Source organism: Triturus cristatus, chromosome 6, assembly GCF_964204655.1.
Source record: "Triturus cristatus chromosome 6, aTriCri1.1, whole genome shotgun sequence".
Lineage (NCBI taxonomy): Eukaryota > Metazoa > Chordata > Amphibia > Caudata > Salamandridae > Triturus > Triturus cristatus.
This window is the reverse complement of record NC_140589.1, coordinates 1,482,320,539-1,482,337,157: the sequence shown is the minus strand read 5'-3', so window position 1 is coordinate 1,482,337,157 and position 16,619 is coordinate 1,482,320,539. Positions and strand designations below refer to the sequence as shown.

Here is a 16,619-nt window from a genome sequence, read left to right as displayed (position 1 = left end):
CCAACAAAACATTTTTAAAACTCATTCCATTGATCAAAAATACATTTCAAGTCAAGAAGATGCCATCTAAATAGAATAATAACAAACTAATGTTATCGCGATGCAGCTAAAGGCTGAAACATCCAAAGGTGACTTTTCCCTCCAGGTCGGGCAGGCGGGGGGGAGTGAAGTTCGGTGGGTGGTCATCATATTCATCACTTGCAGATGGGGAGGTAGCCTGCCTTTACCCAAGACTCAAGTACAATAACAAAAGCAATTACCTGCCCTCCAACGCTACAGGGAAGGGAAGAAGCAAATGCTCAAAGTAGCAAGTGGTGTGGAAACAAAGGCAAAAAATAATGCATAAACCTCATGATCTTAACATACTAGTAGGGATATAATTTTGCATGGTTACTGAACGTGCTCTCGCATAATATGATAAATATTGGTACCTGGTCAATCAGGCTTTTGCTAGTGTCAGACCGGTTGAATTGACCAATGCAACTTGGAAAGTGATCTGCAGAGCTAGAAAGAAACTTAACTTAAACCCCAACCCTCCTGGGTCCAAGCACAGAGGCTTAAATAAATCCAAGTCCTCCTAAGCTGGGGAGGCAGCTTAAGAAAATATAAAAAATAGCGAGACATGAAATTAAATATCTTTTAACCAGGCTTTATTATTGTGATGCCAGTAAAGGGGGAGGAGCTCTCCAGCAGAACCCAGGTGGCATAAATGTAACAAAGGCAATGGTGGGAAGATGAACTGCACTGCACCTGTGAAAGATTAGGTGCAGCAAAGCTGGACAAAGGTAGGAAGACAAAGTCACTAAAGTCCAGAGCAAATTTCTGCACATATTTCCTAGTACTGCCTGTCCTACATAGGCATTAGTTCTGGAAAACGTCTCTCCAGTGGTGTCCCAGCAGAAACGCTGTAGGTCACTTGTTGCTGAAATAAGATGTCATATGAAGCAGCGTCAAGTCTGGAGACTGACTTTACAAATTTGTACAAGGCGAGTGATATTAGCAGTGGTATATATTTACTCGGCGACACTAAATGGATGTCCTCTAGCATGGCGTGCTTAAAGATAAAGGAGAATTAAAAAAAAAAAACGAATTTATCCAGTGAGTGCTAAAGATTTTCAAAGGTTTACCTGGAAGGCATTGCTACCATTATTGAAAGAGTACAAAAATATGAGTGTAAGTAATATGGATCATGAAAGGCACAGACTGCCTTCCTCGGAGATAGAATAAAGGAAAGGGGTTAGCAGTTTATTCCAAATTGAAGTAACAGGACTAGAATATTTGTTTTTACTGGGATCAGTTCGATGGTATGCAGCTCAAAGTTTCTGAAATTTATTCAGAGCAAATGAGCCACTTGCTGTATCATGGAGTCACTTTGTCAGGAAACTTATGAATAAGAAATTTGCAGCCTTGATAAACTAATGTGCGAATATAAGGATTAAGTGAATACATACCACTGTCAACTAAGTGCTTAAGTTAGATTTTTCATTGAGATGTACTATCCTTTCATCAATATGATGTGCAGCTTAAACAACCCATCTAGGAAATCAAATGCCCCTATTATGGTGGAGCTTGCAATCTATACCTCAGTTAGGAGAATTTCCGGATCCAGAAATGTTTTATGAGCAGTCCTTTCTACGCTTCTTCATGAAGCTCCACCATGAGCCTCATGTCACATCATGCTAAACGAAGCAAGGAAAATGACCAAACATAGCAAGCATGGATCACGGAACATGGTCCCCAAGTTTGGCTGAATCTTTCACACAGTTTATGGCCCTATGTGGATTTTTGGGTAAGAAATGTGGACCATAAGGAAACATTGTGGGTAAGCTAAGCTGCATATGTTTGAGCTTGTGTACGTGGGTTCAGATGCTGACCAAATCACTGGATCTCGATGTGCATATAATGTAAACAGTGGTATATAACTGTAGGATGCAAAAATGTAAATTCCCACTTCCAGTATATGATCCAGTACTTTCTGCCAACATTCCCTAGAATGATTTCAGCTCCATTGCTGCTCAGCTAAGTAAGCGTTCTATCACCATTAATGCATACATATATAGGTGTAGGTTGAGGTTGAGTACTAGTCAGCAAATATTTACTTCATGTATGGCTGACATTTATTCCTGCAGGAAGTAAAGGATGCCTTGCTTACTACCATAAGACTTCCAAATACTTATTAGTAGAGGGGTAAACTGTGAGATCAGTGGCACCGAGACAACACTCAACCACTTCAAGCTCAGCTACACAGGTGGCATCAATGCTTTTACACTCTAGGGGGCGTGGCTTGACGCCGATGTGAGGGGAAGCGGACTTAGGAGCTCCGTCCGTGGCTTCCCTTCGCTCGTAACTATCCTGACTATGTGAGGGTCCCCTCATCCCGCAATAGGTATCGGAACAGCTAGTGCCACCCCGATAAGCGACGGAGGTGCCCCCACGACGGAGGAAAGCTGAAAATCTCTCTGGCTTGGCTCAGAGCGCAGAGCTCCCAAGAGCGGTCAGACGCTGTTGAGGCCAATATCTCTGAGCAGCGGCCAGTGCGGAGGCTCCCTACCCAGCTTGGGCGTCAGCACGGAGGGCGGACTGCAGAACGACTGGTAAGGGGAGCATAGCGGCGCACTGTAGATTGACCGACCCAGCTCCGAACATGGAGCCCGCAAGAGGTCGGCCGCGAGGTGAAGGGAGGTGATTGCGCGAGGACACTGAGGCCCGTTTTCTCGGCGTGAGCGGTCTGGACACTGATCCGCGCACCGCCGCGAGTTGGAGACACAGCGAGCGGGGACCTGGAGGCCAGGGAGGGGCCGACCTTCCATGAACCCGGCGACTGACCGCAAACTAGAGGGGGGAAGTGACCCGAAGGACGCTACTCATCGAACTGGAGCCCACCTGCAATTAAGGCGACAACTGTAGGAGGACTGTTGCTGCCTCCGCTACCTGAGTCTCAGTTCTGGTGGACTTGTAGAACACTTTGCTGCAGCTGTGGAGTGGGGGTATGTCGTTGGTGGGGACCTGATGCGGTGGACACAGGCGGCGGAGGCCAGTGCTGGGCGGGAGAGGCAGAACTATAAAAATCACGGTTGCGCTGGTTGAGAGATGCGAGGGCATTATCACTCTGGTCTGGAGGGTTGGACGGCCTCAGGAGTGTGCACGCAATACTTGAGGAGGGGACAACCACCCCGTTTCCCTTCCGAGCAAGCGATCTCGATTAGCGCTTTCTCCCTGCTGTGAAGCCCCAGGGGAATGGCCTACTGCACCGGGGTGAGCTGCTGCGGGCACCTAGAGGGCACAGACGGCGGAACCTTCTGTTTGGCGAGGGAGGCCAGGACTACACTTCTCATCGCTGTGCGGTCCGTGGAGTACAGGGACACTGCCACCTTGGTCAGAGGGGCTTGGTGCCTTGAGGCGGGTGTATTGAAGTCCCTGAGGGGGGGGTAGTCTGCTCTGGTTTCTTACTGTGCAGGCGGACCAACTCTGCGCCTGACCTTGCTGTGTGGCCCCAGGGGAGCGACCTATTGGATAAGAACGCACTGCTGTGGACCATCTCCGTGCGCTCTGAACTTGCCTGTGCTCACTGCCTGGAAGACACAATGGGACGAGTATCCCACCGGAAGGGCTTCACGGCCTTGCATGTGGAAGCAACGGGGCAACAATCCTATGATGAAGAGGAGGTGGCGGAACAACGGAGGGACAGGGCAGCAGGGGGCCCCACATTGGTGGACATAATGCAAGCCATCACCTCCTTGAGGGAGGCCTTGGAGACCAAGATGGATGCCATAGGGGTGGATCTCAACCTACTGAAGGACAACCACCGCAAGCTCAAAGAGCGGGTGAAAGCTAATGAGAAGTCCTTGGAGGCGGTACCGGACACAATCTCTACTTTGCAGCGCTCTCTAAAATTGGTGGAGGACAGAGTCAGGGTCTTGGAGGTGAGAGCGGAGGACAGTGAAGGGCGCTCTCGCAGGAACAATCTGCGCATAGTGGGGGTCCCGGAACGGGAGGAAGGAGCTGATGCTGTTCAGTTCATGGAAAACTGGCTTAGGGCCACGGTGGCCCCGGAGGAGCTCTCCCCCCTTCTTCGCCTTTGAACGAGCACACAGGGTCCCAGCCAGACCTCCCAAGCCGGGTGCACCTCTTCGACCGATGGTTGTGCGCTTGCTCAATTACCGCGACAGAGACCACATCTTACAGCAAGCGCGGGGGAAGCAGAGCCTTCAAATCGCGAACGCCAGGGTGATGATCTTCCCGGACTTCACCAGGGAGGTGCAGAGGCAGCGCACTTCCTTCCTTGCACTAAAGCGGAAACTCCGACAACTGCAGTTGCCGTAAGCAGTGTTGTTTCCAGCACGCCTAAGGGTAGTAGACGGGACCACTACACATTTCTTCACTACTCCGCAGGACGCATGGCAGTGGCTGGAGGCGCGAAAACTGAGAACAAGGAATACTTCTCTGTCAAACACTGTGGAACGAGGATCACCTGCACATTTGGGATCACCGAGGTCCATAACGCTGCCGGGACTCCAACTTTAGAGGGACAGGGCTGTTCAGGCGCTTGCAGAGATCAGCCGGGATGAGACTAGCCCGAACTCCACTGTCACTAGCCACAGCATGGGCAGGCTTGGGACTTCTCCTACCAGCAGCACAAATGGGGACTCTGAGCCTAAAATTCCCGAGGTTACACCCCAGACGGCTGATTTACTCATGTGAGATGGGTGTATGAAGTTGGGTGAGAAAAGACTAAGCTGGCGTCAGGGTCTGGCCCCTGAACGTGCCGGACTCCGGGGGAGGAGGGAAAGTGGCACCAGACACGAGCTGTAGATGGGGGATCCCCTGTTTGATACGGGCGGTGGGGTGGCAGGAGGGCTCTGGGACCTATGGGGTCAGCACACGCCTCACCGCGTTTAGTGATCAGTTGATCTAGTTTGGATAGGAGCTAGTTTGATTGTACCTGTCCTGGGGAGTGGGAGTTGGGGAGTGCAAGGGGTTGACGGGGTTCCTATCGGGGTCAGGCATGCCACTGGGGGAGATCAGGATGGGGAGACACTGAAGAAAGTACTATGGGATCCACCGTAGGTATTAAATGTATGACCTGGAACGTTAGGGGGATGTACACTGACACGTCGCCATAAGATACATGCTTACCTTGTGAGAAGAGGGGTGCAGATCGCACTATTACAGGAGACGCATCCCACAAAAACAAGAGGGGGTGGCTCTACAACGTAGATGGCAGGGGCAGGTGTTCTGCACAGCTTATTTGGCCGTTGCGAGGGGCACATTGATTTGGATTCATGCAGGGGTCCCATTTCAGAGTACTGGACAGCTGGTTGACCCGGACGGAAGGTACGTGGTGGTTGCAGGGCGCCTTGACGGTAGGGACATTGTGTTGGGCAGCATCTATGCCCCCAACTTAGATCAAGCTGCATTTCTGGCGCATCTCTTAGGGCAGCTGGTGCTCATGCTGACGTGGTCGGCATTACTGAGGGGAGACTTCAACTGTACTGCGGACGTTGACCTGGACCGTTTTGCATCCTCATCTTGCGGATGCCCCAGCGACCAGGCTGGCGGCGGCGAGACGGGCATGGCAGCAGCAGTGGGGACTGACGGACACTTAGAGAGCTTTACATCCAGGGATAGGGACTATACTTCTTTCTCTTCGTTGCATGACTTACATGTTTGCCTAGAATCGATCCTCTGCTCGCCAGACGTACATGGGGTATCGTCCACAGTGAATACTTCGCTAGAACGATATCAGATCACAATCTGCTGTTGGTGTCCCTTAAGTGGCTGCGGGGTCGCCCCGCTATTCCTACTTGGAGACTAAGGCCGGAGGCATTGGAAGATCCAGTGTTCCGGAACACAATAGGCGCAGCGATAGAGAATTAATTCAGGGTCAACACTGGGTCAGAGGCGAGTCCACTCATAGTATGGGACGCCTTTAAGGCGGTGGTCAGGTGGCACTGCATAGGGGAGGTGGTGGGAGTGCGGAGGGTGCTGTTGCAGGATGTCCAAAGTGCAGAGCATAACCTTAGGGATGTGGAGAAAGAGACCGGAACGACCTGAAAAAGCAGGACGATCTCCTTGCGGCTCGTGAGGCCCTAGCGGTACAAATAGAACGATTGCGATGCTTTGACTATAAGGCCTACACTGCTCGAGCCCATGCCGACCGGGACAAATCTGGAGCGCTACTAGCGTGGCTGGCCAATCCAGCGAGGAGGGGGGACGTCGATATTGGAGCTGCGGGACCAAGGAGGTGACGCAGTGTACACTCAGTGTGCCATTAATGAGCAATTTCTGCAGTACTACACAGGGCTCTATCAGAGTAAGCTTGCCCCAGGGCTCCCCGGTGATGGGGATTTCCTGACCGATGTGGAACTCCCCAAGCTTGAGGAGGCGGCGGAGGAACTTGGCAGGGATATTGAGGTGGGGGAAGTGCATAGAGCCATCAAGCACATGGCTAGGAACAAGACGCCGGGGACAGATGGGCTTCCAGTGGAATTTTATTCTGCATACGTAGATGCTCTGGCCCAGCGCTTGGTAGTCCTGTAAAATAGCGCAAGACAGGAGGGATTCCTCCCGGCCTCTACGCGGGAGGCAATAATTGTCCCCCTTCTGAAACCGGGGAAACCGGCCTGGGACCGGACCTCCTATAGGCCACTGGCCATGCTTAACCTGGACTACAAGATACGGAGTCGTTTGTTGGCTAGTAGATTGCTGACACATATGCCGACCCTAATTTATGTGGACCAAGCCGGATTTATTCAGTCTGGGAACACAGCGATGAACATTCAGAAGCTCCTGCGAATTCTAGGGGCAGATACTTATTGCAAGGAAGATGCCTGTATTTTTAAGGTCGGCATTGAGAAGGCTTTTGTTAGCCTGGAATGGCCGTACCTTTTTAATGTCCTGAGGGCGTTTGGATTGGGGGACCGATTTGTGGAGTGGACGGCGATCCTGTACAACTCCAATGCTAGGGTCAGGACGGGAGGACTGATTTCTGATACCTGTAAAGTGGGCAGGGGTACGAGGCAGGGATGCGCACTATCCCCTCTGTTATTTGCCCTGGCCATGGAGCCCATGGCCGTCCATGCCAGGACGGGTAGACATTATCAGGAGCTACTAGTGGAAGGACAGGTGCAGCATATAGCGCTTTATGCAGACGACCTGTTTTTGTTTCTAGCCAACTCGGGAGATGCACTTCGGAGAGCTAAGGAATTGTTAGGCTCCGCGTCAACAGGACCAAATCGTGCCTGTTCCCTGCCAGCCCTGGAATAGTCAGCATGCAGAGTGTGGAGGGGGTCCCATGGGAGATCAGCTGCTTGCCGTATCTGGGGACCCGAATCTGCCACAACCCTTTGGATCTCCTGGAGGGTAATATAGGGCGGGCGGTGCGCAGCGTTAAGAGCTACTTCGAATTCTGGGGAATACTCCCCATTGTCTGTAGCAGGTAGGGTAGCACTTGTGAAGATGGTTACATTACCCAGGCTTCTTTATCTCTTCGGGACGCTCCCCATCTGGATGCAGCTCACCGCCTTGCTCACAGGGTTTTTATGGGGCAGCGGGAGGCGGAGAGTGGGACTTATCACTATGCAGTGGCCCAGGGCGGAGGGGGGTTTTGCTCTACCGAACCTTGAGGCCTACTATCATGTAGCGCAGCTTCAATTGTTTAGGAAATGGGCGGCGAGGCGAATCCGGGATGCTGAGGATTTGGGAGGCCAGGACCCAAGTTTGACCCAGCTTTCTCTGGGTGCTGCTACGATTGCCTACGAGAGATAGAACAATTCCCCCTGATTTGACAGTGTTGGAATCGCCTGGCTAGACAGGCGCGGATACGAATCCCATACACGCCTGAGATTCTGCTACGGGTGTGTGAAGCACTGCCCCATGGGGGCGATTGGAGCAAGTTGCGCCAATGGGAAGACGCAGGGGTCATAACAATTGACTTGTTTGAGGATGGTAACCTCCTCCCCTTCGATGACCTCTTGGAGCGCCATGATCTCCCACGGGGGGACTTTTTCTTCTATGCTGCTTTGACAGCAGCCATTAGAAAGCACTGGCGAAGGGGGTAGGTGGAACCCAAGACGTTACTGGCATGTCAGTACGTAGTGATGGCAACGGGGACTCTTAAGGCGGTTACATGTCTCTATAGGCGGATCACGCATGACTTGCGACAGCCTCTGGTAGCTTTACGCCTTAAATGGGAGGCAGACTTGGGGGAGGCCATCGAGGAGAAACCATAGGGAGAGATCCTAGAACGGGCTTGGAAGGGCACCAGGAACGCGCGCTTTCAATTAATTCCCTTCTATGCATTACATAGGGCCTACCTAACACCGGGGAAAATTAACGAGTACTTTGGGGGAATCGTCCACCTGCCCAAGGTGTAACCTGGAGGGGTCAGGGTTCCTTCACACGTTTTGAGAATGCCCACTCTTAGGAGAATACTGGAGAGGGGTGACAGCTGGACTGGCCACAGTGACGGAGAGAGAGGTAGCATTGTTGCCTGTTGCATTGGTTCCCGCATATTGCCAAGACAAAAATTACTAGTAAATTCATCGACTTGGGGTTGGTATTGGCAAAGAGGGAGCTTACTATTCACTGGAAGTCAAAGAATGCCCCCAACCTGCTGAGATGGAATAGGGAACTAGTGAAATGGGCGGAGAGTGAGGGTACTTGAAGACTGCAAATGGCTACGCGCACTGGGAATGAAAAGTCGATGGCAATGGCACGTGCATGGGTGGCACTGGTGGACTTGAAGCACCCGCTTGAGGACGCAGAAGACATACTGGGGGAGGTGGGCGCAGCACCGGGCGACTGAATCCGGAGGTTCCTCGCAAGCCCGAGCATAACGTGGGGCCTGGGTAGGACTAGTTGAGGGCTTCCTTCGACTCTCTCCACGATATTGACCCCTGGGGTTCGGGATGTAGGGGACATGGACTACGGTGGATGCGTTCAGTGGATATGAACGGACATTTTAATGAGACAGCAGCATGCCGGGGTGGGCGGGATGGGTGGTGGGAGTTTATTAGGGAGTTGGGGGAGAGGGAAGGAGGGGAAGCGGGGCGGAAGGTGCCATTCACATGAGGAATCCTGCTGGGATGTCCATTAGGAGGAGGTGCTCTGTGATATTTACATAAGGCTAGGCATGGGGAGAGGAAGTGGAATGGCGGGGGGAGCTCCTGTTGGCTACCCGATGGGAGGAATTGATACTGGATGGGGAAGGCGGACCTTATGACAATGAGCGGAAGGGATAACTGCACTGGACTTTAATTGCAACGTTTGATCATCTGTTGTGCCCTCTGGGCTGCTTTTTCTATGATGTAATCTTGAAAATCCAATAAAAATCTGTTTACAAACAAATTAATGCTTTTACACTCAATCTGCAGGTTGGCATGTGCAGAGCCTTAGGGACTCCCTAAGGTCATAGTCTACAGAGGGAGCCTTAATTAGTTTCTCTATATGAAGACACAAAGAGATAAGAATTGCTTTAGAAAGCTTCAATATGATCTGTTTACAGAACGTGTGGGGTCTTGCTGATTTTTTTTTAGAAGAATCTAAGTTTAGAAATGGAGAAGGCAGGCCAGAGACCAACAAAAAGGATCTTGCAATTTTGTTCATCTATGTAATTGCCGCTCCAGTATTTGGGTGCCACTAATTGATATTAGGAAGCTGGTAAAAACCTTTTAATCTAATTCTCTCTTTCAACATTTTTCTTCATATTCCTGATGTCATATTCCTGATGTCTCATCTACTTAAAGAGACAACTGCTTCTCATCTCCACCACGAGATAAGTATCAAACAAAGTAAGAATGAGTAAAGAAATACAATTTAAACTGAATGGGGAAAACCTTTGGTAGCATACATGCTTAGATAATAAGAATAAAAGACAAACCTGTGCTTATATGTCAAGAAACCCCACTTACTTAACTACTAGCTCAAAGGGCACTTAAAAAGAGCGTTGGCAAAGCCTATTGGTCTTGTCTTCGGGATCTATTGGCTTTGGAAAATACTTTTTGCTGATGCTGTGCTGCATCGACCAAAAGAAAATAAAAAAATAAAAAGTGCATCCAAAAAGCCCAAAAACAGGGGGGGGGGGGAGAGAAGGGATAAAGGATGGGAAAGGAGCACACAAGGCAGAGAGTAACAAGAGCACAGGGCCGATAGTTGACGGTGGGGAGAACCACGCGAGTGAGAGAGCTGGGAAACAAAGGCGCTCTATTGGAGCACTTAACGAAAAAGAAAGAAGCAGCTTCCCAAAAGTGGATATTGGAGGAATACAAGTCAACCAATTAAAAGGATGGTAAAGAGGCTTGGCTCCAAGGGAGGCACCAACACAAAAAGAGAAAGGAAAGCCTGGATATCCTCACGGATGACAAGCAGCGCTCTACAAATCCACCTTACATTACATCAAGTAAGCAAGCAAGCAAATTAGAGTGACAAAGCCAACCAATGAAAAACAATGGGAGGGCTCCAAGCCCACTGTAAATGTTTGGTATAGTCCATTAAAAGGCTTTGCCCTAGGGACAGCCAACAGTTGTCTGCTAAGCTAAACTAACTACACACAAGCTGCCTGGCAAAGTAAACGAGCATTGGCAAAGCCTATAGGTCTCACATACTCCTGATCTATTGTCTTCAGTAAAAATTGTTAGACAAACTTCGACAAATCCAGCAGATCTTGTACTGTTGCATGTGGTCAGTGCAAATATCAAAGCAAAACTGCACTGACAGAATGTTTATGCAATACGGCCATATGCTGTGTTCTATAACAGCAGAGGAGCCAAAGTATTCATCAAAAAATGCAGACTAAAAAATGTAGACTTTGTAAAACTGACTCTTTCGCTCAAAAAATCCAAATTATTCAAATGCCACAATTATTGGTGGAAAAACAATAATATGCCTAACAGCCCATTGTGTTAAATTGTCTGAATTTTCACACTTGTAGGAGTGTGATGGTTGTAGGAGAGTAGGGTCTGCTATCCTATGGTCACCCCAAATGTTTGCTTTTTGCTTCACTGGGTTTTGACATATTGAGGCTGTAGGCCTGCCAATCAGACCCCCAGCCTGCTGTTCTCTCTACTAAATTAACACTGTGCACCCTAGGTACATAACCTATTGGAATTGGATCACCCTGTGAGCCCCTGTACCAGTGTACACTAGGTACCCAGGGCATTGGTGTATCTAAGGCCTGCCAGGGGCTGAAGCATGTATTATGCCACCCCAGGCTTGGCCTAACAAATTTGACACAACTGGCTGATCACTCAGCTGGGGTAAGTTGGTGTAACCACCTCTTACTTAGGTGTAGTATACCTATACCTAACCTTAAATGGGACACATGTTAACCTATAAGTCACTCCTATGGCAGGCCTTAACAATCCTGAAGGCAGAGTGCTTGGTTCCATGTGAGATGGTGCTCTGGCATGAGCTGAGCCTGTCTGCAGTGGTCGGAACCACTTCCTTCTACTGTTTCCAGATATCGTCATACCATATACTCTTAAGTGCATTATGAACCTCGTGGTTAAATGCTAACTTTGGTTTGGCTTTATCAAAACATGTCGAGTAAGGTGTCACACGAATTGGAATACTAACCCCTCGCCAATTCTGGCGACGGGGTTAGCATTCCACCCTTCTAGAGGGACACGACATGTACAGTACCTGAAACCCGGGTAAAATCAGACATAGCCTCAGCTCCACAAAATGGATGCTGCCACCACAGACACAAGTCTGCCCTCCTGCTGCTGGGAGTCCTTCCAGCTTGGGAGGTGTGGACAAAGGGTTTCCTGCCAGGGGAGGTGCGCGCACCACCCCAGACAGGATTTTGTGTATTGGTCAGGTAGGGCTTGAAAGAAACCAGACATGCCTGAGGCTCACAAGGAGCCTCGGTGCATATGCCAGTTCAATCCGGTCCTGGGGCACACCAGTCCCGGGCCTGGGGCGAGCTGGACAAAGGATTGGGGGTGTAACCACCCCCCTTCCTGGTCCCACCCTTAGGGAGGGACCTAGCAGGTAGTCCGGCCCCTAGAATCCGCTTAAAGGTAGGAGCTGTGTCCTAAGACTTCAGACATCCTGGAATCAACTTGAAACTAAGAAGAAGACGGGAACTTCGACGCTCTGCTGCACAGAGGACTGAAGCCAATCTCCCCTGTGGTCAGGGAGTGACCACCTTGCTAACGCAAGCACCATCCAGCGAATCAACGTCTGCTTTGCCGCCGCCTCCCGCCGGAGCCCGAGCCCAGAGACTGACAAGACCTGGACCTCCAGACCTCTCTCCGCCCGATCCACAGTCCCTGAAAAGAGGAGACCCGTGGAGGCACCGAGACACGTGGAGCCAGCCATCTTGGAACGACTACGACAAGCTGACAAGTGCAACAACCGAGGCTCCCTCCAAGTTGTGCTTTGGGATCTGAGAAGCCCAACATCCGAGCAGCATCTGCACCAAAGGTGAGCCCTCCAGCATCTCCACGATCTGCGTGGGGCCCTTCTGCATTTTGCCACTCGACGCGCCTAACCGGTTGCTGGCCCGCTGGCTAGTGGCCATCTTGGTGACGAACTTCACGAAATACACCGCTGGTCTGGTTGCTCCAGACTGGCCCTTGCTCCCCTCCAAAGGAGCAGTCCCTCTGACCTTGCTGGTCAGAACCATCAGCTTATTTCATCTCCTTCAACAATTGCTTTTGCCAAGGCTTGTTTGCTTCGATCAAGACGCCGACACCGCCGACAGCGAGAGCCTGCGTGGGACAGCTCGTGAACCGACTCCTGGACGTCGTCGACCTTCAGGGACCACGTGGCTGCAGAGACAAGCTACACCTTTCTTCCTGTTTGCACCCGACATCGCCTGGTACCCACCTGGTGCCACGCCGGTCACTGGCTAGTGACTGTGAACACTGTCCCCTCTGCTTACAGGTCTTCAACATCTCCGATCCACTCTTGGATCCACCGCATCTCTTCCGGACCGGCCGCCTGCAGCATCTTTATCCACAGGCTCCATTGAACAGATAGAAGAAACCCGACGCACTTCGACGCCTATGCACCCGCTTCCTGTGGGTGAGGTAAAGCTGGCACTCCGGTGCCCAAGTGTAGAGAATCATCTCTAGTGTCTGTGTTTCCAATCTTAAGTTCCTAGTCCATCCGGAAGATCCTCTTTGCAGTAACTTTGTACTTTTTACGCACCCATTGAAACCTATGGGAGCACGCGTGTGACTATTTGCTCTGCACACGCAACCCGTGGACCTCCTGGTCACTAACTGAAGTTAGCTCCTTGTAGGCCCAGCGATTCTAGAGGCCCTAGGCCTTTTCCCTTTTCTGTTCGTGGTACTTATACCACTATTTTAGTATATGGTTTGAGTGGCCACCAGGGCCTATCCATATAAAGTGCAACTTCTGTGTATTCTATTGTAATCTTGTTTGACGATTTGTGCTCCTGTGCTCATAAACAGACTAGGGGTTACTTTGAGAAATAAATACATATATATTTTGAATATATATCTGTGTGGTGTCCTTTCATTGGTATAAAAGGGGGTTACATTTGGTAAAACAGCTTGCTTAACACGTTTCACGAGTTTAGCCTCAAAGACTGCTTAGCCTACGCTACCACTAGGGCAGCTAGTCCAAAAAGGTTGACTTACAACCACACCATAAGGGTTGCTTGGCATGGTACAAGGTGGTCACTTTAACTAGTGAACATCATATACCAGGCCAACTTCTCACAATGGTTAATAGTTTTGTTGATATTGTCATTAGCAGCGCTGGAAGGGGCAATGGGTGGTGCAAGCTACTGTGGCCTCCTGACGAGGGCCCGGATACTTTTTTTTAGGTGTTAACAGCAGTAAATCATGCAGCATCAGTGTTCCAGCTGACCGTGGTTGCAACCAAATTAGTTTGTGAGACACGGGTGTAAAGAAGTGGTCACTACAAATGGATGTGCAACTGTAACAACAGAGCAACACTAGTTGTATTATGGAGGAGTGTGCTGAGATGCCGGTTAGTAAGGTGCTGAATAATGATGATGTGGCCATATACTAGCACACTGTGAAAGATGCCAAGGGATGAGTATTCAAATCTATAGTCCCAGTGGACTTTGGGAAGTAGTGCTGTATGAATTATGGAGTATAGGAAATGTGTGTGACTAGTGTCCTGTAGATCTGAATACAGTAGATAAACAGTAGAGGCCTTGGGGGTAGAGGGAAACAAAAAACTGAGATGCTGGAATATTTTCTCTTGCAGATTCGATTTAAGACTAGATGTATCGAAGCAGGGAGGGTACATTGCCAGGAATGGGAGATCCATTCTGGAGTAGGTTGATAATATGTTTGAAGATGGAATGGTAACCAGGAGTTAAGGACAAAATAATACTGGGGGCATGACCCAGGTACGGGATATGTGGGCTGCTGCAACCCGATAGGCTGAGAAAGTTACATTGATTTTATTACAAACTTTTGTGTGTGAGATCAAGTACCTATAGTTCATACGCACAGGGTCAGTAAGACCTTAAGAGAGCAACTGAAAAGCGAGATTGACAAAATGCGGGCTGAAGGTGTGGTGGAGCCAACAGAGGAATTTAAGTATTTGTCCCCCGTTATGGTGCACAGTGTTATAGAATAATGTAGTTGTAGGTCATGCAATCAGGAGAAGTTGGCCGAGCCTATTTTGAGAGATCTGCTGCCAAATACTACAATTTATATTTAAAAAAATCACAAACTGAACAGGTTCTTCACATTGAATAGGTGGGAATTACTACCGACGTTCGAACTCAATGAGACTTCCCCACCTCTGAACCATGTAACCATTTCAATTAGCCAAGTATGGATTCAAGCGCATGTCCCCGCATGTTACATGCATGTCTTTGCAGCAGGCTCGTAAATATATAGAGAGTTATATATATACCCAGCATTGGAACTTGTAATCCTGAGTGGAAAGCACACCAACCTTGTATCTTAGGACTATTGAAGCTACATAAATATTTTTACAGTGGAAACGTAAACCCACGGAGGAAATACAGCCAGTAAGACAACTCAGTGAATTAATGTTACTACTGAAGATATGTTGTTGTGGCCAATTCGTTTTTAATTCTACTGAACTAGATTAAAAAAAATAGAACTGCGAAATTGTGAAGTAGTGATAATTATAATATGTACAGTTCTTGAGGCAGCTTAATGCTGGCAAAAAGCAACAATATACAAATCAGTGTATGCGCCAGTATGTGCGTGAAATGTGCACTTTAATGTTAGGTGTGGGAGCAGTAGGGGTATCAATTTCAAATGCAGGCACCTCTGTGTGGCGGAGTGACTTAAATACATTGCTTTTACGCAGTTGAAGGAAACATTTAAATAATATTTTGTAGAATGGAAGACACTGGCTGTAAATTAAGGCTTAGTACATTCTTGAACGGACCTGGGAGGTTGTGATACCAATAAAAAGTACATCACAATTAGTTTATCCACTAAATCCCCACAGAGACGCTGGTTTGGCCACCATAACAATAGAAAGATGGTCAAATACATAGCAGACAGGGACTGCTAATAGGCAGACATATTGCCTGGTGCAGCAGTGCAATGGAATCTAGGAACTGGAATATGAGGACAAGGCAGACAACAGATGGGCGAATGTCATGCGTGGAGCATGAGAGGAAAAATCAGAGCGAAAAGCAAATGGCGTCAGTGGCTGTGAGACGTCATTAGCTAATGGTTGGCTGCACAAAATGGACTCTTAGGATGATGTGTGGTTTAGGATTAATTATGTGCTGCTCTCTCAAGTATGGCGCAATAGAGATAAGTTAATATCACATCTTACCTGAAGATTTAGTGTAGTTGACTGAACATTAAAGGAACACTTGGACCCTAGCATTACCAGAAGGGGGTACTCCTACTGGTGATCAAGGATGGCCTCTGTAAAGAACGTTATAGAATATTTTGAGCTAGTTTCACTTCCCCTTCAATATGGGAGTAAGCAAACATTTGGTAAATTAGTCCCACATAGTTCTTTGGTAAGTGATACTCCATTTGCAGGCCGTCATGGATAATGATGTAGTTCTCATGGACCTACAAGATAATATCTGTTGTTGTTATGAAGGTGAGACATGCCAGAACAAATGAAGCCCTGTGTGAGTGGTGAAGGTTTAATGGGTATTAAAGCTATCCTGCACCTTCTTTCTGGTGTCCTAGTCCTTTTCTTTTCCTTATGTGACACCACACCCTGAGCATTTTGAGGTGACCATCCTGGTTCTAAAAATATTTTTTTACATGAAAAGAGTAACAAATGTAAACAACAATACTGTTTTGGAAACACAGGTCTTACATTAGTATAAAAATAAAAACAAAATGGAGTTCCAAGAGAGATGAGACAAAGAATTTGACACCTCTTTTAGAAACATAATATCCAAATTGAGGTAGCCTGAAGTCCACAAATAAAATCGGTCAACATTTGTTAGTATCTGGCCGAGTTCTGCTTTATTGGCAAGGGCATAACATTAGAGGGGCAAAACAAACATCTGTCATGTGACACTCTTTACAGGTGTATCCACAAAAAATAAACAGAGCTTTAGCGGGAAATAAAGTTATGTGCAGGAATTGCACATTCACTCTTCGTGGGACACCCAAAACCCATCCAACCTATAGGAACATCTGAACCTAGGCCGG

The 16,619-nt window shown here is 48.7% G+C and overlaps 1 protein-coding gene across 2 annotated transcripts in view; it reads right to left on the bottom strand.

The window, feature by feature from the left end:
• SPTBN1 (spectrin beta, non-erythrocytic 1) overlaps positions 1 to 16,619 on the bottom strand; it is a 543,544-nt gene that overhangs the window by 199,712 nt on the left and 327,213 nt on the right. The gene's annotated exons all lie outside the window — the stretch shown is intronic.